Genomic DNA, 27,966 nt, shown 5'->3' on the forward strand with positions numbered 1-27,966 from the left:
CGAAGATTTGTAGCTCGGGTGCTTGTTGTAGTGGTTCTGTTCGCCGAGCTGGAAGTTTTTGTTGCAAACGTTTCGTCCCCTGGCTAGGAGACATCATCAGTGCTGTGGAGCCTCCTGCGAAGCGCTTCTTTGATGTTTCTTCCGGCATTTATAGTGGTCTGTAAATCTTGCTGCTTCCGAGTATCAGTTTCAGCTCTCCGCTGTAGTGATTGGTATATTGGGTCCAGGTCGATGTGTCTGTTGATGGAATTTGTGGATGAATGCCATGCTTCTAGGAATTCCCTGGCTGTTCTCTGTCTGGCTTGCCCTATGATAGTAGTGTTTTCCCAGTCGAATTCATGTTGCTTGTTGTCTGAGTGTATGGCTACTAGGGATAGCTGGTCGTGTCGTTTCGTGGCTAGTTGGTGTTCATGTATGCGGATTGTTAGCTGTCTTCCTGTTTGTCCTATATAGTGTTTTGTGCAGTCCTTGCATGGTATTTTATAAACTACATTAGTTTTGCTCATGTTGGGTATTGGCTCCTTTGTTCTAGTAAGTTGTTGTCTGAGCGTGGCTGTTGGTTTGTGTGCCGTTATGAGTCCTAGGGGTCGCAGTAGTCTGGCTGTCAGTTCTGAAACGCTCCTGATGTATGGTAGTGTGGTTAGTCCTTTTGGTTGTGGCATGTCCTCGTTCCGTGGTCTATCTCTTAGGCATCTGTTGATAAAGTTGCGCGGGTATCCGTTTTTGACGAATACCTTGTATAGGTGTTCCTCTTCCTCTTTTTGCAGTTCTGGTGTACTGCAGTGTGTTGTAGCTCTTTTGAATAGTGTCCTGATGCAGCTTCGTTTGTGTGTGTTGGGGTGGTTACTTTCATAGTTTAGGACTTGGTCTGTGTGTGTTGTTTTCCTGTGTACCCTTGTGGTGAATTCTCCGTTCGGTGTTCTCTGTACTATCACGTCTAGGAATGGGAGTTGGCTATCCTTTTCTACTTCTCTCGTGAATCGGATGCCTGTGAGTGTGGCGTTGATGATCCGGTGTGTTTTTTCCGTGTTTTTGATGATTACGAAAGTGTCATCGACATATCTGACCCAGAGTTTGGGTTGAATTTGTGGTAGGGCTGTTTGTTCTAACCTTTGCATAACTGCCTCTGCTATGAGTCCCGAGATTGGTGATCCCATGGGTGTTCCGTTGATTTGTTCGTATATCTGATTGTTGAATGTTGCAGGAGGCTCCACAGCACTGATGATGTCTCCTAGCCAGGGGACGAAACGTTTGCAACAAAAACTTCCAGCTCGGCGAACAGAACCACTACAACAAGCACCCGAGCTACAAATCTTCGCACAAACTTTGAACACTTACCGGCGAGAGAAGCTGAGACAAGCCAGGAAATGGGAATCCTGCGCTAACCACCTAAGCGCAACATATGAACAACTCCGGTTTCTACACGAATGCCGAAAGAATCAAATCCTTCCACAATGTGTCAGGTACAGACCACCAGTCAATAATCCACAAGCCAGAGAAACAGCCAAGCAGAACGGATTCAGGATGATCCAGATAATGATCACAGACGCTCACAACCGACTGCACAAATACAAACAAGAAATTGCGCGCCAAAAGTCGTTAATTTCAAAGACCGCTAATCATGAATGGACCCGGACCATAGAACAGGCTGTCACTATAGGACAGAACAGGACAACACATCGCAAAAAAAACGGCACTAAAAGAAAAACTGGCCAAACTAACACACAAAAAAGAGGACACTACAACACACACCTGGGTTAAAAACCTCTCCCACAGACAGCTCACAGACATGGAAAGAACTATACTGACCAAGGGACTCAACTACAACCACAGGGACGCCAAGACAGCAGACTTCCTAGCAGCACTGGAATGCACACTCAGGAACAATGGACTGACTGAAGAGACACAACAAACAGTGAGACAAACGGTCGTACCTATGATGATAAGAAAAAGACAAACACATAACCTCAACACCAAGGAGAGGTAAGCACTGAAAGCACTAAGAAATGATAAGAACATAATCATACTACCAGCAGATAAAGGCAGAATGACTGTCATCCTAGATAAATCAGACTACATCAAAAAAGCACAACACCTACTAGCAGACACCAACACCTACCAAATGAAGGATTCGGACCCCACACCACAACTCACCAATAGAATAAATAACACTCTAAGGAATCTACAAAAAAATGGACAGATAACCAAAGCGGACCTACGAAGAATGAAACCAGAAAGCAGCAACACCCCCAGATTCTATGGACTACCCAAAGTACACAAACCAGACATCCCACTCAGACCCATAGTATCACTACCAGGGACACCAGCATACAAACTGGCCAAAGAACTACAACAGAAACTGAAACACCTGGTCAGCGGATCCAAACACTCCATACAATCAACACAGGAATTCTTGGATGCCATCAGGAATACACACATAGACAAAGAAGAAACCATGATCTCATTCGACGTGACAGCACTGTTCACTTCGATTGACAAAACCCTAGCCAGAGTAACAATAGCCAACCTACTGGATATACATAACAGAAAACAGGAGGCCGAACCTATCAACAAAGACGGCATACTTAAACTACTGGACTTATGCCTCACTACACACTTTACATTCAACAATCAGATATACGAACAAATCAACGGAACACCCATGGGATCACCAATCTCGGGACTCATAGCAGAGGCAGTTATGCAAAGGTTAGAACAAACAGCCCTACCACAAATTCAACCCAAACTCTGGGTCAGATATGTCGATGACACTTTCGTAATCATCAAAAACACGGAAAAAACACACCGGATCATCAACGCCACACTCACAGGCATCCGATTCACGAGAGAAGTAGAAAAGGATAGCCAACTCCCATTCCTAGACGTGATAGTACAGAGAACACCGAACGGAGAATTCACCACAAGGGTACACAGGAAAACAACACACACAGACCAAGTCCTAAACTATGAAAGTAACCACCCCAACACACACAAACGAAGCTGCATCAGGACACTATTCAAAAGAGCTACAACACACTGCAATACACCAGAACTGCAAAAAGAGGAAGAGGAACACCTATATAAGGTATTCGCCAAAAACGGATACCCGCGCAACTTTATCAACAGATGCCTAAGAGATAGACCACGGAACGAGGACATGCCACAACCAAAAGGACTAACCACACTACCATACATCAGGAGCGTTTCAGAACTGACAGCCAGACTACTGCGACCCCTAGGACTCATAACGGCACACAAACCAACAGCCACACTCAGACAACAACTTACTAGAACAAAGGAGCCAATACCCAACATGAGCAAAACTAATGTAGTTTATAAAATACCATGCAAGGACTGCACAAAACACTATATAGGACAAACAGGAAGACAGCTAACAATCCGCATACATGAACACCAACTAGCCACGAAACGACACGACCAGCTATCCCTAGTAGCCACACACTCAGACAACAAGCAACATGAATTCGACTGGGAAAACACTACTATCATAGGGCAAGCCAGACAGAGAACAGCCAGGGAATTCCTAGAGGCATGGCATTCATCCACAAATTCCATCAACAGACACATCGACCTGGACCCAATATACCAATCACTACAGCGGAGAGCTGAAACTGACACTCGGAAGCGGCAAGGACAGACCACTATAAATGCCGGAAGAAACATCAAAGAAGCGCTTCGCAGGAGGCTCCACAGCACTGATGATGTCTCCTAGCCAGGGGACGAAACGTTTGCAACAAAAACTTCCAGCTCGGCGAACAGAACCACTACAATCCAAAAATATTCATTTTATTAAAATGAGAGCATGTTGAGATTTATTTCTGTGGAGCAGAAGGTTTAAGAGTGGCATAGAAGATTATGACATGCTTCGATAAAATAGACAAATAAAACTTGATCATTTGAAGTGTTGCAGATTTAAAGTTTTCAGCATGAGTGGAAGTTATGAGGAATAGCATTTTTGTTACAAAGTGAATGGTAATTACTTGGAACTTGTTCCTGATGAGAGTGGTGGAAGTGTAGATCATTAGTTATTTCAAAAGTAAATTGGTGGGGCACTGGAAGAATGCTGGGCCATTAAATTGGAGCAAAGGCATCAAAGGCATTGTTCTACTCAAAGCAAGTGCGGAATAAATTGGAACAGTGGCCTACTTTCACTACGAATACTTACATTATCATACTAATAATACAATAGTGCCATTTGTTATTGTTTAAGTCTTCTGTTCAGTTGAAAAATCTGAAGCAACAAAGTAACATCTAATCTATTTATTCCCTATTTCCTTTAATGTTGAGACTTCTGATGGATTGAATGTCATGGGCCAGTAAGTGTGAATACCAACCTTACTTTGCTTGAGGTCATAATATTTCTTCATTTGCAAGTAAGGGACCTTTCAGTATTGTGGACCTTGAGAATTCAAGTCCTGATTATTACAACCCTTTGTTTGCTTTATATGCCTGTCATTGTATTCCCTTCTGTTCAGATATAAAGATGTCAAATTGCCAGAAAAATGTGAGCTGTAATAAAAATATGTACTTTAACTTAATTGTTGTGTATGGGATTAATCAAATCCTCTGCTTTTAAATAGAAATGCTTTAGATTGTTTCATGATGAGACTGGCAACTTTAGCATCATTAACCTACTTGGCAAAACAAATATTCCAGTTTGCCAATGAGTGTATGATGTGTTTAGTACTTACATGGATAAAGATGGGTTGATTAGGAAGAGCTGAAAAATGTGTTGCTGGAAAAGCGCAGCAAGTCAGGCAGCATCCAAGGAGCAGGAGAATCGACGTTTCGGGCATAAGCCCTTCTTCAGGAATCATTCTGAAGAAGGGCTTATGCCCGAAACGTCGATTCTCCTGCTCCTTAGATGTTGCCTGGTCTGCTGCGCTTTTCCAGCAACACATTTTTCAGCTCTGATCTCCAGCATCTGCAGTGTTCACTTTCTCCTAGTTGACTAGGAAGAGTCAGCATGGATTTCTAAAAAAGAAAATTGTCTTTAACTAATTTGCTGGATTTTTTTTGAAGAGGTAACACAAAGACTTGATGAGCGTAATGCTTTGATGTGGCGCACATGGGCTTTCAGAAGACATTACATTCGAACAAAGAACTGCAGATGCTGAACGTTTGAAACAGTTCTGAAACAGGGTCACTGGATATGAAATCTTAATTTTGTTTTCTCTCATTAAATGCTGACAGCCCTGCTGAGTTCCTCCAGCAATTTCTGTTTTTGACTTTCATAAGACATTTGACACAGCACCACATAACAAACTTCTAAGGAAATTTATAGGTCAGAGAATAGTAGTGCTAGATGCAACTTAGATAGAAAATTGACAAGTATTGGTAGGAAACAGTGTAATAGATATTTTTCAGGCTGGAGGAAGGTTTGTATGGAGTTCTCCTGGGGTTGGGTTATGTTTTCTGCCTTTTCTGATATATAATAATGATTTAGGAAGAAATTTCAAATTTTGTAGAGAACACAAAACTTGGAAGAATTGTAAACTGTGAGGAAGACAGTTAGAGAAGAACTTAGACAAGTTGGGGGCAGATTGGTGGCAAATGAGTTTTAAAGAAGGAAAGTGTCAGGTGATGCATTGTGGTGGAAGAATTTTGAAAGACAAATAAAATAGGGTTACAATTCTAAGGGGGCTACAGATGCAGGGACACCTCAGTGTTTTTGTGCACAGGTCATTGGAAGTGGCAATACTGGCAGAGACAGTAGTAAGTAAAGCATATAGAGTTCTCTACTTTAGTAATGGAAGCTTAGAATGGAAGAGCACGGAGGTGATATTAAACTTCTGTGAACAATTGTTAGCCCTCTGCTGGTATACTGTGTGCAATTATTGGCGCCACATTATAGGAAGGATGCGAATGCATTGGAGAGTGCAGGACCAGTTTACAAGAATGGTTCCAGGAACTTCAGCTATGAGGATAGACTAAAGAAGTTGGGACTTCTTGAGAAATTTGATGGAAATTTTCAAAATCATGAGCAAGTTGGATAGAATCTGTTGGGAGATACTGTTTCAACTCATAAACAAACAATAAGAGGGCTTAATTTTGAAGAGATCTATGAAAGAACCAAGGGTAATGTAAGAAAATACTGTTTCACTTAGCATTTAGTTAGGGTGTGGAATGGACAGCCTGAATTTTCTTGTGGAAGCAGGTTAAACTGAGGCATTCAAGAGGAAATTATAATTATTTCAATAAAATATAATGTTCAAGGATATGGTGAGAAGGCAGGAGATTGGCACTATGTAATGAATCATTGCAGGTTTCCAACAGCACCATGACACTTCTGTGATTCTGTCAGTTGTAATGCACCCTATGTTAGGTTGCAGCCCAAGATCTCCAGCTATTGTTAGGCTCTCACAAAATATTCAGTTTCTAATTATACTCATATTTGTCAAAAGCAAAAGACAGACCAGTAATGGCTGAAAATCAGCTGATATTGCACCGAAGATAGGCCTTATCGAATACAGTAATGCCTCCACATATGAACGACCCCGTTCACGAACAAATCAGTTTACAAACAGAATTGTACATAAAATTTTGCTTCAACGTACATAGGAAATTCAAAGTACAAATGAAGGTATGAATGCGAAAAGCCCATGTGCGACCACGTGGTTTCATTGTTCTGCTTTGCTATGCGCTTGTTGAACACAAAAGCTCTTGGACCCCATGTGATCTCACTCAGTTCGTCTTTGGCGCGTGGGCTGTGAACAGCGTTCGTTGCTACATCTTACGTTCTTACGCTATCCGAACAATGGGAAAAATTGATTCAGTTCGCGAACTTTTCGGTTCGCGAACCGGGTCCTGGAATGGATTAAGTTCGTAAGTCGAGGCGCTACTGTACTCAGTGGTTTGTCTATGATAATGAGTTTCAAACACAGGAATCAATTTACTATTTTTGATGACGTATGACTGCATGACTGTTCACCCCAGGTTTGCCTCAAGAAGACACTTAAGAATCACTAAATGCAGACTCACCAGAAACATTGAGGAACACATTGGCAATTGTCAGACATATGCCATACAGAATGAAAAAAAACTGTTAAACTCACCAAACTCCCAACACCACCTCGAGAATGCACATGGATTAGTTGTTTATGTTCTGTAGAAGATTTTCCCTCATCATCACAAATTATTTCTCTTGTTGGATCGGGGTTAAGAATTTGAATACAACTGCCATGGAAGCAGTTAACCAAGTTTTTAATGAAATATTTACAAGTCACAATATCTCTAGTGTGGTCCTTTGGGACAACAGGCCGCAATTTGCAAATGAGTACCTCAGCCATTTTGCAGCCAACTGATTTTCAGCCATTACTGGTCTGTCTTTTGCTCTTGACAGATCTGAGTATTCTGTGAGACCCTTATAATAGCTGGAGATCTTGGGCTGCACCCTAACATAGGGTGCATTACAACTGACAGAATCACAGAATTGTCATGGTGCTGTTGGAAACCTGCACTGATTCATTTGCAGCCAGCCCTTCGCTTCTTTCTCGAAAAGAGGCCCGAACAATCTCCATCCACCACCACTCTCCTGCGCCTGGCTGCACTTGTTTTCTCTCTCTCAACAACTTCTCCTTCAACTCATCCCATTTTCTCCAAATCAAAGGTGTAGCAATGGGTACCTGCATGGGTCCTAGCTATGCCTGCCTTTTCATGGGGTATATGGAACATTTCTTGTTCCAGGCCTACCCGGGTCCCATCCCTCAACTGTTCCATCGGTACATTGATGACTATTTCGGTGCGGCTTCATGCTGTCGTCCTAACCTGGAAAAATTCCATCCTTCCATCACCTTCACCTGGTCATCTCCGACACTTGCCTTCCTTTCCTTGACCTTTCTGTCTCCATTTCCAACAATAGTCTATCCACTAATATCCACTACAAGCCCACTGACTCCCACAGCTATCTGGATATAGCTCTTCTCACCCTATGTCCTGTAAGGACTTTATCCCTTTCTCCAAGCTCCTTCGCCTCTGCCAGCTTTGACAAAGGGTCAGTTAGACTCAAAAAGTCAGCTCTTTTCTCTCCTGACAGATGCTGCAAGACTTGCTGAGATTTTCCAGCATTTTCTCTTTTTTTTATTTCAGAATCCAGCATCCGCTGTAATTTGCTTTTATTGAGCATATCACCATGGTACCTATGTTCTATCAGGGAGGCCAAAAGTGGGGTCAGAATACCCAATTTACTATTCAAGAGTTCTGATTTCAAATAACACTGTTGAATTATAGGTCCACATTACTCCAATGCAATCTAACATTATAAGTATTACTGATGGAGAGAAGCTGAGGATCCAGCACCATATCCTGACTAAGAAATTGGCTGCACCTCTTTATTTTCTTGATTTCCAAGCAGTACATGCTTGAGGCCAATGTCAATGCACTCAACAGGCCATACATGTTGCCATGAGATTAATTTGCTCGAGCTAGAATAGAACTACAGATGTGGATGAGGAATTTAAAGAAAGAAGCTGTGTTTGTATATGAAGATGTAAATCAACAGTGATTGTATATTGTACCTTGAGTTGAAAGGGACAGCATTAAAGAACTATTACGGTTGAGCCATCATCATGTTATTAATGGGGATGAACCAAATGTTGTACCTAATAAAAGAGGAAAACCTCAGATCTCAGGTCTTCAGAAAGACTGTCCAAGACAGCTATCTTTTACCCAAAAAACACCACTCTTCCATGTCTAAAGAGAACATTTTCAGGGAGAATTAAGAAACCACCAGATTATCTGAATTTGTGTGGGCAAAGGTTGTGGGAGTAGATAGAGTAATGATGCGTGTAATTATATTAACAAATGTACAGCAATAATTATCAGTGAAAAGCTTCATGGGAGATGTTGTATATGGTCTGGTAAAGTTTGAAATGGTTATTACATGATTGAGGCAATAAGCACCACCCACAGTGAGGATAACATGACAAATTGGTGGAGAATAAAGTTAGATATCATTGAAGGCAAACCCAAGGCTAGATCTTCATGGTGAGTTTTATTTTTAGTAACATGCAAATAAGCAACAAACTGCATGCTGTTTTCAAGTCTCTTCTCATTGGACCAAAGGAGGATACCTTCGTACACATTGGACTATATAAGCAAATACTCTTTAGAATATGCAGGTGGTACATTATGAATATACCTTCTTTGGATGTCAAACACAGAGATGCTTGCTCTGAGGCAGGAATGCCATCTATAAGATCTCCTGATTGTGTCTTCATGCTCCTGATTCTGAGCATTCTTGTATTTTTCTATTTTGAAAGCAGAATTGGGATTTATTTTGATAATTGGAGTGTGTCAAAGGAAACCACTAAGAATTAAAAGAAAAACTTGCATTTATAGTGCCTTTCATTACTTCTGTACATTACAGCCAATAAAATGGGGTGGCTCAGTGGTTAGCACTATTGTCTCTCAGTGCCAGCAGCCTGGGGTCGACTCCTGCCTCTCGCGACTGTCTGTGTGGAGTTAGCACATTCTCCGTGTCTGCGTGGGGTTCCTCTGGGTGCTCTGATTTCTTCCCACAATTCAAAGCTGGTCAGGTGAATTGACCATGAATATAAGGTAGGGAAATGGGTCTGGGTGGGTTACTCTTCGGAGGGTCGGTGTGGACTTGCTGGGCCAAAGGGCCTGTTTCCATACCGTAGGGAATCTAATCTAACCAACACACTTAAGAAATGTAATGTCCATTGTAATAAAGGCAAAATGCCACTGAAGCTGGAAATTTGAATTAAATACAATGCTGGAAAACTCAGCTAGTGTGGAAGTATCTGTGGAGAGAGAAACAGAGTTCATGTTTTGAGTCTACTGTGATTCTTTTTCAAAGGTAGAAGGTTTTGGAAAATGTTTCCTTTTATATATAATTTTGACAAAGGCAGAGGCCCAGAGAAAAAGACAAATGGGTTATTAATGGTGGAGGAAGAGAGAAAAGAAATGTAACATTGATGTAAATTAAGATGTGAATTTGAGAGAATTAGTAATTTCCACCGCGTTTAAAATAGAGAAAGACTGGATAAACCAGAAGATTTTTCACCGGAGCGTAGAAGGTTGAGAGATGACCTTATAGAGATTTATAAAATCATGAGGGGTATAGACAGAGTTAATAGAAGCTGTCTTTTCCCTAGAATGGGAGATTTCAAGATGAAGGAGCATATCTTCAAGGTGAGAGGAGAGAGATTTAAAAAAGACATGAGGGGAAAATATTCTCCACAGAGGGTGGTTTGCATGTGGAATGAACATTGTAATATGGGAAACATTGAAGCCAATTTGTGTACAGTAAACCTCCATAAACAGCAATGTGATAATGACTTGTTCACCAATTTTACTCATGTTAATTGAAGAATAAATATTGGTCAAGACCCTTGTTAGAGTGCTCTACTCTCCTTCAAAAAGCACTATGAGATGCAATACATTCAGCTGCCTGATTTGAAAACTCATCTTAAATCAGGTGCCTCAATAGTGTAGCTCATCTCCTTATCTGTGCTGGAGTGTCAGTTGAATTTTTGAAGTGGGCGTTGATCCTATAATCTTTTCAAGCTGGCGTGTGATCACTGAGAGACAGGTAACACCCAGACCATGACAAATAAATTAAAGAGAAAATCAGAATGACTTGCAAACCAACATCTGAAAGATTATTGAGGCAAAGAAACAGAGAAGCATGGAAATGTTGAAAAAATTATTGATGCGTTGTTTCAGTAATAAATAAAATATATATTTCTACCTGAGTAACAAAACACATACCAAAGAAGCAGCTTTGGATGTTTTATTCATGCAATGGGGAGGAGATGAATCTGAATGTAAATAATGTGTTTTATACAACGGAAATAATAATCTGTGTTACTGTGCAGGATAATAAAGTAACATTGTAGGTTAAAAAAAATAGCAAGCTGGAAAACTATAAGAGCAAAGCAACATCAATTAAAAAAAAATCAAACAACAGCAAAAACTACTTTAACTGTGTAGTCCGAATATACAAGACACTTAAAGCTATTGAAGTACCGAAACGGAAATAAAGAGTTGAATCCTTTTGTTTGGCAAAGTCTGATTTGCATTGAGCTATTTGGAATGTTTTGCATCATTAAGCCTCATGAGTTCTCTTGCCTCATGAGTTCTCTTGCCCTATCTTACCAAACTCACTTCATTAATTACTCACTTCATGCATATTTTGCAACCCTCGTGTTAGAATTCTGCCCTATTGCTCATCACTCAGTGGATATCACAGAATTCACCATCATCCCTTGTCATCTTTAAAAGCCAGTTGTATACCTGGACAGATATTGCCAGTCTGGAGTTGCCCTGCACAGTTACTGATAATTGACATGGCACACAGGGAGAAAGCTTTGAAAGCAGAGTCCAGGAAGGCCTTGCTGGATGGGGTGATGCCAACACAGAACTTCCTCCTCTCCCAGGACCAGTAGTGGAAGCCATGAACCAGAACATGCCAGTCGGGTCTGACATTGCCACCCGTCTGGAGGGATGCCCAGCACTGCAGGTAGAAAATCAATGCCTTTCTCCAATGCATGACGGCAACTGTCATCACCTCTCTCCATTAGCTCAAACTCATTCTGTCGCTGCTACTGTACCCAGCTCCCAACAAAATGCATAATTCCCAACAAGTCTTATGCTCTACCACACTCATTAATGCCTTCAACTTATTTCCCATTCACTTTCGCCCATCACAAACCGCCACACTACAAACCAGCATAACTTCTATGCTGCCTACTTATTAACCCATGGTATTCCTCCACCTGTAAAAAAAAGTAACAGCTATGCCACCCATATCTATCTCCTTTAATATCTGCCTTTCTCTCTTTGCAGGATGAAACCAGATGGTCAGCACACAATATGGCAGAAAGTGTCATGACAATGGTGTGCTGACCATTGTTCAGCTCCTCACCCTTTATGAGAAGTGGATGCTGACTCTGAGCACTCCGAGCAGGGCCTCATCTGGTATTGAAGAATGCAATTGACTTAGTGTGGTAGGACTCTCAGAGCAAAGGTTACCTCCTTAGACATGACGGAAGCCTGCTGTTGTAAAAATGACAAGCTTGCTGCCTTTTTGACTGCGCGAAATGGCAATGCAAAACAGCAGTTAAGTGATCCCTGGTATCATAGAATGCCTACTATGTGGAAGCAGGCCATTCAGCCCAATAAGTCCCCATGACTTATCCCACAGCATCCCACACAGACTCACCCCCCTGCAACTTCCCATGGCTAATGTACCTAACCTACATATTATAGGCATTTTAGCATCGCCAATCCATGTAACTTGAACATTTTTTGGATCATGAAGGGAAACCAGAGCATCCAGAGGAAACCCATCCAGAATGTGAAAACTCTACACAGTCACCTGAGGTTGGAATTGAACCCTGGTCCCTGGTGCTGTGAGGCAGCAGTGCTAACCACTGAGCCGCCATGCCACCCTAGTAACTCTGGATGTGGGGAAAAGTACAATTGGCAAGGCAAAGCGAGGCTGTGAGCAACCAGTTAGGCACAGAGTGAGTGAGTGAGTGTAATGAGAGTAAGTGAAGAACCCAGAGTTGCAGCCTGGTCCAGTCCATCAACTGGATGTGTGTCTTTGAACATAATGTCCTTTTTGCAGCATCACAATAGTTGCTGATGCAACTCATTATAGCATTGAAGTGCAGACATGTCCTGTAAGTGAAGCAGAGATGTCCTATGAGGGTTTCTCAAGGCTGGTACAAGTTGATGCCAATATCCATGGATGTGGTTTGAGTGTGGCAGGTGCCAATGGAGCATGTTATTGATGCTGGTGCCCAGTTTCTGACACGGAGGTCTTTCGCAAGTGGCAGCTGGAATCTGCCATGTCCTTAATCTGGTTTCACTGTTGAGTTTTACCAATGTGTAATTGCTCTGGTGAGTTTGGTAAGGTAGGAGTCTAAATATTAATGAGATAAATTGTGGCATTAACAAGGTGCTTCACATGACTGTCAAGTGACATCACATCACTGCCTGGTGGGAATCTCTCATCGCTGCTTGTGAACAGCATAACGTAGGAGTGAAATGGTCCTAACATTGAGATAAGTTTCAACACACTTGTGCCTGAGTTTTCCATACATCTCACCATATCCGAGGTCAATCAGGACCTTACAAAATTCCACCTGGAGAGTTGTTTTATTGCCAATTCTATTACTTGCGCTCCTAAGGTTAAATTATTTTTGAGGATTAGTCAGCAATTTTTCTCCAGATATCGTAACAGCCAAGTCCAATCCTGTTCACATCCAAAGTCCACATAAGCAGCTTTAGCAAATGTCATTGGATAATACAATGGAGCAAATATCCTGAATTATTCTGTATCTTTATCAGATTCTCTATTCTGTCTTTGTGCTGCATTCCTGACTGCAAGTTAAATTTAAATTTAACGGCACCTCACATTTAAATTGCTCCAATTTGCATCAGGTGTTTGACTCAGGCTATTGACTTGTTTCTATTATCATATTGCATAAGCTCTATTTAATTTTGTTTTATTTTGACTGTGTTGAAGATCTTTAAAGATAATGAAATTCATAGGGTTTTCCCTAATTTACCTGAATATGCAGCAAGAAATGAGGAAAGCCGATAGAATATTAGCCATTATTGTAACAAAGTTGGTTGATACAATGAAGTCTTGCTGCAATAATGGAGGACTTTGGTCTGATAATTTTGAAGTATTGTTTAGTTTTATTGCCATTGCCTATGGTAAAATGTACTTGTCTAAGAGGGTCAAGAAAGGTTTACTAGATCATTTTTCTGGAATTAGGGAGAGAGTGAGTAAAATGGTTTTTCTTTAGTGGATTTTTGAAGACTGGGGAAATTTAACAGAGCAGACGTTGACAGTTGAAAGGACCTTTTTTTTTCCCTTAGAAGACAACAGACTGGATTGGAAGTTGAAGTGAAATACCAGGAAAGTTTTGCGAGTTTGAAAATTAATAATACAGATGTTCAGCCGTGCATGACAATTTTGCTTTCAAAGTGGCAAAATTGTTACTTTGAGACAGAGTGGCACAGGAGGTTTTTGAGTTGAGGAAATCTGCGAGACATCAGGCCTCGGATTGGTTGAGCTGCAATTTGTTACAGAAATGTAAGAGCATCCAGAGACCATGAGAGTTGGCAAACAGACAACACCTCTCTCCCATCTCTTTCACTAAGTGGAAAGACAGAAAAAAAACCAAGATCTTGAAAGAAGGAATTCTAATACATGGAAAGAATAAGGTCCATGGAAACAATGACCAAAATGACCATCTACTTTAAAGAAAACTATATTTCATTACTACTGAAATCAGAAGGAAATATGAGAAATAATTTCACCCACTCTTGCAATCTGGACATTTGATTTTCAAAATTGTTATTCCCTGACTTTATTATACACTATAATATTTGTTTCAAATAGCTTGTCTGTTGACTGTTTCACTTGTGGATGAGTTTCCGTATCTTTGGATTTTTGAAGATTCGTTGTTCAAGGCACATAGTTCGTGTTTCTTTCTTTCCTCTGGTATTAGTTAATGAGTTATTTTCTAATATGGTGAAAGCTGCTGTGGATTGTGTTTGTCCTGAATTGTGGTCAGTAAGGCAAAATGATTGTCTTAGTTAAGGCAAAAATGCCACTGATGCTGGAAATCTGAAATAAACACAGAGAATGCTGGAGAAACTCTGCTGGGTAATGCTGGTCTGGCAGTATCTGTGGAGAGAGAAACAGAATTTATGTTTTGAGTCCATTGTGATTCTTTTTCAAAATGGAAAGGTGTTGGAAAATGCTTCCTTTTATAAAAACTTTTGACAAAGGCAGAGGCCCAGAGAAAAAGACAAATGGGTTGTTAATGGTTGAGAAAGAGAGAAGAAAATGGAACATTGATGTAAATCAAGATATGAATATGAGTGAATTAGTACTTTCTACTATGTTTAAAATAAGGTTAAAAATCACACCACACCAGGTTATAGTCCAACAGGCTTATTTGGAAGAACTAGCTTTTGGAGCGCTGCTCCTTCATCAGGTGGTTGTAGAGTACACGATTGTAAGATTGCGAATTTATCGCAAAAGTTTACATTATGATGTAACAGAAATTATACATTGAAAAATACCTTAATTGTTTGTTAAGTCTCTCATCTGTTAGAATGACTATATTAGTTTCATTTCTTTCAAAGGTAAATTGCAAAACTTTTTTTCTAAGTTACATTCTCAAGTGAACTTTAACAATTGGTGTCGGCTTATGCCCGAAACGTCGATTCTCCTGCTCCTTGGATGCTGCCTGACCTGCTGCGCTTTTCCAACAACACATTTTTCAGCAATTGGTGTCAGCCCAGATAATACATTGAAGGTGTTAGCCCCCTGTGTGCGCCATAATGTTTAGACTGATTCTAAGCTAAAAAATGGCTGGATAGACAGGAACTTTTTTTCCTCGAGCGCAGAAGTTTGAGAGGTGACCTTATAGAGGTTTATAAAATCATGAGTGGTATAGAAAGAGTTAATAGTGGTTGTCTTTTCCTTGAATGGGATATTTCAAGAAGAGGGAGCACATTTTTAAGGTGAGTGGAGAGAGTTTTAAAAAAGATATGAGGGGAATTTTGTTTCCACAGAGGGTGGTTCACATGTGCAATGAACTTCCTGAGGAAATGGTAGATGCAAGCACAGTTAGAATGTTTAAAAGATACTTAGGTAAGTACTTAAGCAGGAAATGTTTGGAGGGATATGGGCCAGGACCAGGCAAGTGGGACTAGTTTAGTTTGAGATTATATTCGGCATGGACTGGCTGGATCAAAGGATCTGTTTCCGTGGTGTATGACTCAACATTATAAGATATATGTTTGTGCATGTGGCTGAAGGGGGGGGTGGAGGTGTGGGTGGAGGAATGTGAGAAAAATGGAGAACAGACATAATACAGTCAGATTCTAAATATTCTGGAATTCAATACTGAGACCACAGTAGGCACTTGGAAACAATTCAGACTTAAGAAGAGGTTTAAAATGGCTCTTTTTCTCCATGAGATAGCCCCTCTATTCCTGGTGGCAATGGCTGTGCCTTCAAGTTGTGGATGAATTGGCTGACCACTATGAACTGTTAGGTATAATCTAATAATCATTGTAATAACCCTTTATGCACACCTGTCCAAGCTGTCCAAATGGCAGAAGCATTTCCTGGGAGCACCAGTGATGTTTTGTGATGTTCAACATGATATCTCTTATTAATAATCTGGAGCCCTCAGTTGGGTGGTAGAGATTGCAGGGATATCCTTTGCCTCTAAGTAGCTAACCTTCTTTTCCAGAAAATAACTGGGAGGTTTGGGCTATTCCTGTGAAAGAGCAGAGGTATTCTGCAAACCAGTCACTTAGTCAGTATTAGGTCACCCTAGTCCACGCCTCCCTTACTCCTAAAGTTTCCTCACTTCTCAGTGGCACCCTCCTGTGCAATCGCAGAAGATGTAATACTTCCCATTCATCTCCTGCTTCCTCAATGTCCAACATCCCAAAACATACCTTTCAGTTGAAGCAACATTCAAGCTGTCCTTCTTTCAATCTAGTCTACAGCATTTGTTACTCACAATGCATGTTCCTAACATTGACAATACCAACACTGACTGGGTGTCAGCTTTGTGCAGCATCTCCAATCTGTCCATAGGAGTGACTCTGATCTCCCAGCTGCCAACCATTTCAATAAACCACTTTTTTTTCTGATGCTCACCTTTCTGCTCTGGGTTTGCTGCAATGTTCCAATGAAGCACAAAGCAAGCTTGAGGGGCAACTCCTCGGTCTCCTTATGTAACAGCATTGCAGAGGTACTCACTCTAAATGGACAGCAGTGGCTCAAGACAGCAACTCACCACCATCTTCTCAAACTAATGATGTCACAGGCAGTGGTACCCATTTCCTCTGAATGAGTTTCTTTTTTAAAAAAATGGGTTCATATTTTGTTATGGCAACTGGTGAATATTAATTTCAATTCATAAGTCTGGAAAATAAAGTTTGTCTCAATGCTGGTGCCATGAAATACCATTGATTGACATTATCTATCAGTTGGGGCACATACACAGATAAATCTGACATCCCTTTTGAGAACTGTGACCCCTGCGTCAGATGGAAGCTGAACCTGCCAGGCAGCTAGCATGAATCTCACGTCCTCTGGCTGAGCTTCCACTAGAGCACTGAGATGTGAAGCAACTTCTACCTGAGCTGTAATATGAGCCAGATTAATAGCTTTAAGATACTGGATCACCTTGCTGGGTTTGCAAGTGTTGTCACAGAGTGGATAGCTTTGGCAACAGACTGCATGATGTGCTCTTTCACATTGGTTCTGAACGCTCCATGCCATTGATAGCAAAAGGTTTTAGAGAGGGATTGTCAAGTACCAAGTATCTCAGTGAACATCCACCTCATTATTTTCATAAAAGTTGTCTCATCTAGGTCTCCATCTGATTCCGATGCAGCAGAACTAATCTGTAACTGGGTACTTGGTACACAAACTGTACTTCCTTCCAAGGAACTCATTCATGCTTGGTTATTCAGCACATGCATAATCTAACTCCTTATCCCAGTTTTAAGTAAGTGCTGAAGCAGTCTCTAGCTGTTCGTTGTGGGTCTCAGATCATGTTATCAACACTTCTACCTCATAAGACTGCACTACTGGCAGAGTGACTATTCTTAGAATCTAACAGCATATAATCAGATGGATTGGGATGATGAAAGTGGAATGGGAAAATACCACGTGCTACAATGCTACACAATCTGCAGATTGCGTGTCATATCAGAGAGCAGATTGAGGTTAGGGGTGTAAAGTGAGAAGAGTTATAAGATTGGAAAGCACTGTCACACTGAAACGTATTGGCAGTACCAAATGCAATAGCATCTCTAAATGTTAGCTATACTATGTGGAGCAGTTTCCTGCAGTGGGCTTAGATGTTGACCAGGTCCATTCAATTTCTGTACTGACCCCTCCAGTTATAGGTCATCATGTGCTGCTATGGAGAAAGAAGTATCTTCACTTTTGCATTCAATTTGCATGATATCCTTGTCCTAGATGAACAGTTGGAAGTGTGGGGAGGTAATGACGGATGAATGGAACACATCCTTGCTGTGTGTTTGTGAGTAAGGTAGAGTATTTGACTGTTATGCCTCAGTCCTGACTGCCAGACTTATTGATGGGTGAGTAATGGGGGTTGGTGCATTGAGTAGTGTGCGTGATTGGTGATATGGTGCGTAGGAGATGTCATGTGAAGATGCATTCACTGACCTTGACTAGCTGTGTGAGAGAATTGAACTATGTCACTGTTGTCAGGCCCTCAGGGCTAGAATCTGGAAGTGAAGAATAATACTGGTGAGGTTATGAGAAAAGAGAATTATATTTCTGTCTGCAACCTTTACAACAGGAGAATCTTTCACATTTTACAGAGAATCTGTCAAGACATAGAATTAAAAAGACTTGCATTTCTTCAGTACGTTATCATCTCAAGTGACACTACATTTGGTGTTCTATGTAGTTTTGCTCTCCTTATTTGAAAAAAATGATTATAATTGGATTTGAAACAGTTCAAAGAAAGTTCAGTCAATTGATTTCTGAGATGAAGGACCTAACTTAAGAAAGGTTAAACAAGTTAGGTCTGTACCCATCAGAGTTTAGAAGAATGAGGAATATATACTATCCTGAGTGGACTTGGTAAGGTGCTTCCTCCTATGGGAGAAGTGAGAGAGTCACAGTTGAAAAATAGCGTCTGCCATTTAAGATGGAATGAAGAAAACTTTATTTCCCTGGAGGTCATTGTTCTGTGGAATGTTTTTCCCCAATATACAGTGAATGCATTCAAGGCTAATTTAAATATATAATTGATAGACAATGGATTGAAGAGTTGTGGGTGGGGAGTGGACCAGAAAATGCAATTGAAATTAGATCAGGTTGTAAAACAGGGGAAATAAATGAAGGGTCAAATGGCTTCTCCTACCCCTATTTTCCTAAATTCCAACCAGATTTAGAGTTACAACATCAGCACTAGGTGATCCAAGATTCAAGCAAGTTTTCACATCTGGTGAAATACACAAGAGTCCAGTGAGTCTGAACTATTCTATACAGAGATAACAATGGGATAAATAGTTACTTTCCCTGACCTTCCAAGAATAACGGCTAATGCAAAGCATATCAGCTAGATTACTGTGTCAGCCCCATAATAAACACAAGATAGTACGGAGATCCACAGTGACTTCCTTTCACAGTAGTTGTGCTGGGGAATTAATGATCCAGAGGCTTCGACTCACAATGCAAGGAAAATAATTTCAAGTCTAAACTTGTGAGTTGAGAATTTAAATCCAGTTTTAAAAATGACGAATTTCAAAATGAAAGATTGGTCCTTAACGATTGACATAAAAATCCCCAACTGGTTCTTTTAATGAAGAGAACCTACTAATATGTGTTTGACTCCAGTCCCATACTTAACTTTTAACCCTCCTCTTAACATGCCACTTGATTCAGTACAACTGGAGATGGTGTTACCAATGTTGACCACATTGGATGGTATGAAGATTCCATATTTAATACTTTTTGCAGATTTGATTTTGAAGGATTGTGATTACTGGATTGATTTTTTTTAAAAAACTCAATGAAAGAACAATGGAACTTCATGTTTGTCAAGGAATTTCTTGATACTCACCTATCTTGTGATAACTGTTGTTTAGTGGAGACCCCCATGCTTGGAAGAAGTTGTTGTATTATATCTCACAGTTAGTTTGCAGTATAATCATAAGTGGCATGTTTATGATATCAGAAACACCATATCTAACATTGACGTGAGGGTATAAAGCTACCAGATTCCCTCTTAACTGGGATGACTTGAAGCATGACATGCTAGTAGAAGCATATTCCTGCTTGCAACTGAAAAGATTAATATTAGCCCAGACACTGAAATACCTGCTGTTTTAACAACAGGAGAATGGGTTCAATTCCCACTCCAGCTGAGGTTACCATGAAGAACTCTCATTCTCAACATTTCTCTTAAACTGAGGCATGATGACCCTAAGGTTTAACTTCATCTCTCTTTGAGGAGAGAACAACACAATGGCCTGGTAAGACTATGGTGACAAGTGCTATATAAACATTCATTGAATCTGTCAGAACCACATTCCGTCTTCCGCAAAAACCGTTCCCTCCGTGACTACCTGGTCAGGTCCACGCCCCCCTATGACCCACCCTCCCATCCCTGGCACTTTCCCCTGCCACCGCAGGAACTGTAAAACCTGTGCCCATACCTCCTCCCTCACCTCTATCCAAGGCCCTAAAGGAGCCTTCCACATCCATCAAAGTTTTACCTGCACATCCACTAATATCATTTATTGTATCCGTTGCTCCCGATGCAGTCTCCTCTACATTGGGGAGACAGGGCGCCTCCTAGCAGAGCGCTTTAGGGAACATCTCTGAGATACCCGCACCAATCAACCTCACTGCCCCGTGGCCCAACATTTCAACTGCCCCTCCCACTCTGCCGAGGACATGGAGGTAGGTCCTGGGCCTCCTTCACCGCTGCTCCCTCACCACCAGACGCCTGGAGGAAGAACGCCTCATCTTCCGCCTCGGAACACTTCAACCCCAGGGCATCAATGTGGACTTCAACAGCTTCCTCATTTCCCCTTCCCCCACCTCATCCTAGTTTCAAACTTCCAGTTCAGCACTGTCCCCATGACTTGTCCGGACTTGTCCGACCTGCTTATCTTCTTTTCCACCTATCCACTCCACCCTCGGCTCCCTGACCTATCACCTTCATCTCCTCCCCCACTCACCCATTGTACTTTATGCTACTCTATCTCCACCCCACCCTCCTCTAGCTTATCTCTCCATGCTTCCAGCTCACTGCCTTTATTCCTGATGAAGGGCTTTTGCCCGAAACATCAATTTCGCTGCTCATTGGATGCTGCCTGAACTGCTGTGCTCTTCCAGCACCACTGATCCATGTCTTGTTTTGTGTGATGGGAGCTAGCATAAGCACTGACATATCATGTACAAATACCCTGCTAGAGACAAAGCCCACAACACACCAACGGTTCACAAGAGAGGACAGAGGGTTGGAAAGTAAAGTCAAGTTCCTCAGCAATAACAGCTACAGTGACCATAGATCACCATTTATGTAAATGAAATATAAAGATTATACTTTTTGGATGTAGGGGCCTCTCAGTTAGTGGAGAATAATTTACCATGAAAAATATATCTATACACAGATATAACCTGATGAGAAAAGAATTATCCAAATCTCCGCAGTTGATCGCACAGATGTTTAGTTCTCTTTTAGTATAAGACTATACTTCCTTCAAATCCTAAGATAGTTATCTATTTTCATTATTGGCAATAAACAGCTAATCATGAGGTTTCTTAAATTAAAAAACAAGGCTATTGCCCACTAACCCTGAGAAAAATAATCCTGACATGCATCAAGAATGTGGTTTTTGAGCAGTTACACAACACACACACACAAATAAAAGAGATTAGTATCCATTTCAGAAGATATTTAAAGAAAATATCATTTGAAGTCGTGTGGGGTCTTAGAAGGGTTTTAACTTGGGACTAAGGTTAGTTAGTGGGTTTTCTGAATTCAGTCAGCAGAAGGAATTGTTTATAGTTCTCAGCTCCAGCTACTTTTTCTTTGATTGTTTACATGAGAACTGAGCCAGGTTCACTTAGAGAGAGAAAGATGGAAGTGCAGACAACAGTTTCCATTTCAGCCATATGCCAATAGCTCTCACAATCTTCCTTGCAACATTAGTTCCAGCTAATATTTTCAAGAGGTCCTTTCAGGTGAATCCTTTCAGGACAATCATGGTGTCATTTTTTAAAATGTCTTCCTAACAATAGTGGACTTCAATGAATTTGGATATTGTAGGGAATTTGTCTTTTTGCACCCTATTGCCAACACATAGGAGATTTGTTAGTTCTCTCCACACCAGACTGAGTGGCTTTGCATTTTAATATATTTTATTTTGTCTCAGTCAAACTTGCAATTGCTCCAGCCAGAAGTAATTTTAAATAAATATTAATGAAGTAATTCTAATAAGGCTGCACAGTGGCTAGATTTGATTCCAGCCTTGGGCAACTGTCTGTGTGGAGTTTTCACATTCTCTCTGTATCTGTGTGTTTCCTCCTGGTGCTCCAGTTTCCTCCTACTGTCGATGATGTGCAGGTTAGATGGATTAGCCATGAGAAGTGCAAGTTTACAAGGTTGGGGTATGTGTCTGAGTGGCATACTCTTTGTAGGATTAGTATGGACTCAATAGGCTGAATGGTCTGTTTCCAAGCTGTAGGAATTCTATGTCTTCCAAAATAAAAGAATTTAGCCTGATTAGTCTCCAGTATACGACACATCTTGATTGTAATGTATGAAACATGGCAGCGTATTGATCACAGCAAGCTCTCACAATTAATAAAATGAAAGCAATTAAATAATCTATTTGAGTGATATTAATAAGAAATATATGTTTGCCACATCACCAGTAAGGATGCCCTTGCTGTTCTTTAAATAGTGTTATGAGATTTTTTACTATGTAATTGAAATAGCTTATAATGCCCCAGTTTAATATCTTACCTGAAAATTTAATATGTTACTCCTTAAGTACTGCTCTGAAGTGTCATCTTGGCTTATGTGCTCAGGTATTCTGAATGGGGCTTGAACTAACAATATTTTCAAAGGCAAAGCTGGCATCACTGAGCCAATGATAGCACCAGATACTTATGAACAGGGATACAGTCAGATTATAATGAAATGGAAAGGAATATTTGAAATTGTTCTAGTTCATTATGAACTTTCAATCAATACTTTTCAAGTTTGGACACTAGCAGACTATACCATGGCAACACAAGCAGGTCAATAGTTAAGAATTAAGCAACAAGTAATTCACTTCCAGTCAGAAATATGCCGGTCCATCAGCTAAAAGGATGGCCCATTGGCTCAGTGGTTAGCACTGCTGCCTTACAGCATCAAGGATCTGGGTTTATATTCCATCATTGGGCGACCGTCTGTGTGGAGTTTGCACATTCTCCTTGTGTCTGTGTGGGTTCTTTTCCGGGGGCTCTGATTTCCTCCCACGAAAGATGTGCAGGTTAGGTGGATTGGCCATGGGAAATGTAGGATTATAGGGATAAGGTAGGGGTGGGATGCTCTTTGGAGGAGCAGTGTCGATGTGATGGGGCTGAATGGCCTGTTTCCTCACTGTAGAGATTCTATAATTCTCTTTAAAAAAGGAATACCTCATAACTTTGATGGGATGCTCTCCACTTGTCTAGATGTATCCAGCTCCAACAACATTCAAGGATGTCAACTGCATCCAGGACAGAGCAGTCTGATTGACTGGCACCACCTACAGCACTTTCACTTTCGCTTCCTTAATCACCGATGCATAGTGACAGCTGTGCAGTAATTGACAATGCATTCAAGCTCTTTCTGCCACCTAAAAGGACAGAAGCAGCATGAGAACGCCATCACCTACAAGGTCACTTCCAAGTCATGTACCATTCTGACTTGGAGATATAGTGTCACAATCAAAATATTCAAACCCCTCCCTCCCAGCACTGTGATGTAGCTTCTTCTCATGCACTGCAACTACTCAAGAATGTGGCTCACAACCACATTCTTAAGGGCGATTCAGAAGGGGCAATAAATGCATGTCTAGCCAGTCATACGCACATGACAAGAAAAAGTCATGGCCACTGTAAAATCTGCAATCTTTGTTGCATGTCCAACAGATATGCCTAAATGACAAGAGAATACCTTTTTAAATATGGACACTCGCAGCTGTCCAGGGAATTGACAATTGTGTTCAAGGACATAATAACACAAAAGGAATATAGAATTCCAGTCAACCTAACACTCTGTGTCACCCTGTACAAAATGAGACATTGAAATTCAATTGTCTAAGATGAATGTAAAAGGATCCTATTAAAACTTCCATTGTATTTTGGCAGTTTCCCTCATTCAAATTAGGTTTTGTGAACCACAAGGCATTAAGTGGCAATACAGGCTGATTGCAATTAGTTGACGTATCACTCTTTGTTTGCTCAAAGAACATTGAACTTATAAACATGATGAGAGATGCATATCGGCTGTCTATTCTCAAAAGCTGGCAGAAATAGTTTGTAGACAATAGAGAATTCAGCCAAAAGCCTTAATACCTAATACAAGTCATCCAAAGAACCAACAATATAAAGAAAAATATTTTGAAAACAAGAGAAGGATTTACCCAAACTGTTCTAACTTCAATTTTGCATGTGAACCAATCTCCTAAAACTTTATTTCAAGGAACCTCATATCTTTCTGAGAATCCTTTAGTAGATGTTTACTTCATCAATAAGGCGTCTCCTTTATCTCAGAAATGACAGGCCTATCATGAAACATACTGAGATACTGGATGTAAGTTTGCTCCCTGAGCTGTAAGGTTCCTTTTCAGACCATACTAGGTGACATCATGGATGAGTTCTGGTGAAGCGCTGGTGTTATGTCCCACTTTCTATTTATGTGTTTAGGTTTCCTTGGGTTGGTGATGTCATTTCCTGAGTTGGTGATGCAATGTCCGGTGTTGGTGATGTCATGTCCTGTTCTTTTTCTTACAGGGTGTTAGATGGGGTCCAAATCAATGTGTTTGTTGATAGAGTTCCAGTTGGAATGCCATGCTTTTAGCAATTCTCATGTGTGTCTTTGTTTGGCGTATCTTCGGCTGGATGTGTTGTCCCAGTCAAAGTGGTGTCCTTCCTCTTCTGCATGTAAGGTTACTAGGGATAGTGGGTCATGTTTTTTTGTGTCAAGTTGATGTTCATGTATCCTGTTGGCTAGTTTTCTGTCTGTTTGTCCAATGTAGTGTTTATTGCAGTTCTTGCAAGGTATGTTGTAAACGACGTTCATTTTGCTTGTTGTCTGGAGAGGGTCTTTTAAGTTCATTAGCTGTTGTTTAAGTGTGTTGGTGGGTTTGTGGGCTACCACGATGCCAAGGGGTCTGAGTAGTCTGTTAGTCATTTCTGAGATGTCTTTGATGTGGAGGAGAGTGGTTAGGGTTTTTGGATGCGTTTTATCTGCTTGTTTGGGTTTGTTGCAGGAAAACCAGCGGACTGTTTCTTTGATCAGGTTGATGTCGATGGATGTGAACAGGCTGTTACATCAAAGGAGACCATTATTTCATCCTCTTCTATCTTGGTATCTTTGAAGGTATTCTGGAATTCTTGGGTGGAGTGAATGGACTGGCACGAGTCTTCTACTAAGTGTTTTAGTCTTTGGTGTAGCTCCTTGAGATACTGAGATAATTGTATTTTGCAACCCTATTGTTTTTACCTTCATCTGCATCCAGACAATAAGTTTGAGGGATTGTGTGAAATGAGTGAGTAACAAATGTCTGATCATAAGAAATCCTTTCTTACTTTTACCACAAACACCTTGCTGTGGCAATTATTTAATTGGGATAGTTATGGTAAGAAAACATATACCTTTCCTATACCAGCAGATTGATCACAGGCAAAAAGAGGAACACATAAATTCTATCCATGACTCATAAATGATAGACATCAATGAGATCTTTGATCTACATTTGATGATAACTGAAACTGAAGCCTCTTGATGAGTAATGAATAGGTACAGGTACAGTGACTGAAAGAAGCACGATAAGGAAAAGTCATTCTAAAAAGTGAGAAAATAGTTGTCTACAATTCTAAGCATATTGTAGTACATTTTCATCTAATCATTGAGAGACAGTTGTTCCAACTTTATACTTTAACAGCCACTCTCAGAACATTATCTCCAAATTAATGCAAGTGGTGGCTCAATTTTCTCCATCTAGTTGGAATAATGCCAGATTATTTCTAGCTTTGTTTACTGGTACATGGTGGCTCAGTGGTTAGCACTGCTGCCTTATAGTGCCAGGGACCAGAGTTTGTTTCCAGCTTTGGACGATTGTCTGTGTGGAGTTTGCACATTCTCCCCATGTCTGTGTGCTCTAGTTTCCTCTGACAATTGAAAATATTTGCAGGTTGGGTGAATTGACTATGCTAAATTGCCCATAGTGTTCAGGGATATGTAGTTTAGGTGCATTAGTCTGGGATGAATGTAGGATAATAGGGTAGGGGAATGGGGCTGGCTGGGTTACTCTTCCCTCCAGCAGGGTTGGTGTGGACTTGTTGGGCCAAGGGGCCTATTTCCACACTTTAGGGATTCTATGACTTTATTTGCGTTACAAAAGAGAGAAGACGCTAGAGAAAACATTCAACTCATATATCTGAATTTACTTTGAAAGCAGATCTCATGAGTAAGGAAATAACGTTTCAATAACAATAACAACACATCCACTTGCTTTGGGCTCAAGTATGCTTTGACCAATTGCACTGACTCTGGGATTGCTGACTAGACTACCATTTAATGCTGAACACTAACTGTCCAGGAAGAGGTGGCAATAACTGTCTTTTTTGAACTGCTACAGTCCTTGGGAGATATCAACACCCACAGTGCTGTTAGAAGGTGTTGCAGAAATGGTGAAGGAACGCAATGTAGGGTCATAGAGATAAGAACAAGGAACAAAGAAAATTTACAGCCTGGGAACAGGCCCTTCGGCCCTCCAAGCCTGAGCCGATCCAAATCTACTGTCTAAACCTATCGCCCAGTTCCTATGCATCTGTATTCTGCTTCCCACCTACTCATGCATCTGTCCAGACACATCTTAAATGAATTTAACGTGCCTACCTCTACCACCTCTGTTGGCAATGCGTTCTTGACACCTACCACTCTCTGTGTAAAGTACTTGCCATGTGTATCCCCCTCAAACTTTTCACCTCTCACCTTGAAAGTGTGACCTCTTGTTATTGAATCCTTCACTCTGGGAAAAAGCATATCACTATCTACCCTGTCTATACCCTTCAAGATTTTGAAAACCTCAATCAGATCCCCCCTACTACCTTCTTGTATAGGGATACAACATAAGCAACCTTGATGCCATGAAGATATCTGTCAGGGCCCCAGATATTTCCTCTCTTGCTTCCCTCGGCAACCTGGGATAGATCCTATCCGGTCCTGGGGATTTGTCCACCTTAATAACCTCAAGCATACCCAGCACATCTTGAACCAGACTAATCAAACTTCTATCTCTAATCTCAACATACATCATGTTCCTCTCCTCAGTGAATGCTGATGCAAAGTAATCATTCAGAATCTCACCCATTCTCTCAGGTTCGATACACAGCCTTCCTTCATTATCCTTTAATGGATCAATCCTTTCTCTAGTTACTCACTTACTTCTTATATAAGAATAAAATGCTTTGGGATTTTCCTTAATTCTGCACGCTAAAGCTATTTCATGACCCCTTTTAGCCCACTTGATTCCTCACTTAAGACTGGTCCTACTCTTCCGATATTCCTCCAAGGCTCATTCTGTTCTTAGCTGCCTAGACCTTATGCCTTTAATCTATCTTTGAAAGCCTCCCACATATCAAATGTGGACTTCCCTTCGAATAGTTGTGTCCAATCCACATTTCCCAACTCCTGCCTAATTTTAATATAATTGGCCTTGGCCCAGTTTAGTACTCTTTCCTTAGGACCACTCTCAGCTTTGTCTACGAGTATTCTAAAACTTACAGAATTGTCGTCACTGTTCCCAAAGAAATCCCCCACCGCAACTTCTACCACCTATCCTGGCTCATTCCCCAGTACCAGGTCCAATGTAGCCCCTTCCCTGTCAGACTATTGACATACTGCTCTAGAAAACTCTCCTGGACACTACTTACAAATTCTACTCCATCCAGATCTCTGATGCTAAGTGTATCCTAGTCAATGTTGGGAAAATTAAAATCTCCCATTACCACTACCCTATTGCCTCTACATCTTTTCATAACCTGTTTGCCTACTTGTACTTCTACCTCATGCTCACTGTTGGGAGGCCTGTAATACAGTCCCACCAATGTAACTGCACCCTTCTTATTTCTCAGCTCCGCCCATAATGTCTCACTACTCAAGCCTTCCATAG

This window comes from Hemiscyllium ocellatum, chromosome 8 (assembly GCF_020745735.1).
Source record: "Hemiscyllium ocellatum isolate sHemOce1 chromosome 8, sHemOce1.pat.X.cur, whole genome shotgun sequence".
NCBI classification, from domain to species: domain Eukaryota; kingdom Metazoa; phylum Chordata; class Chondrichthyes; order Orectolobiformes; family Hemiscylliidae; genus Hemiscyllium; species Hemiscyllium ocellatum.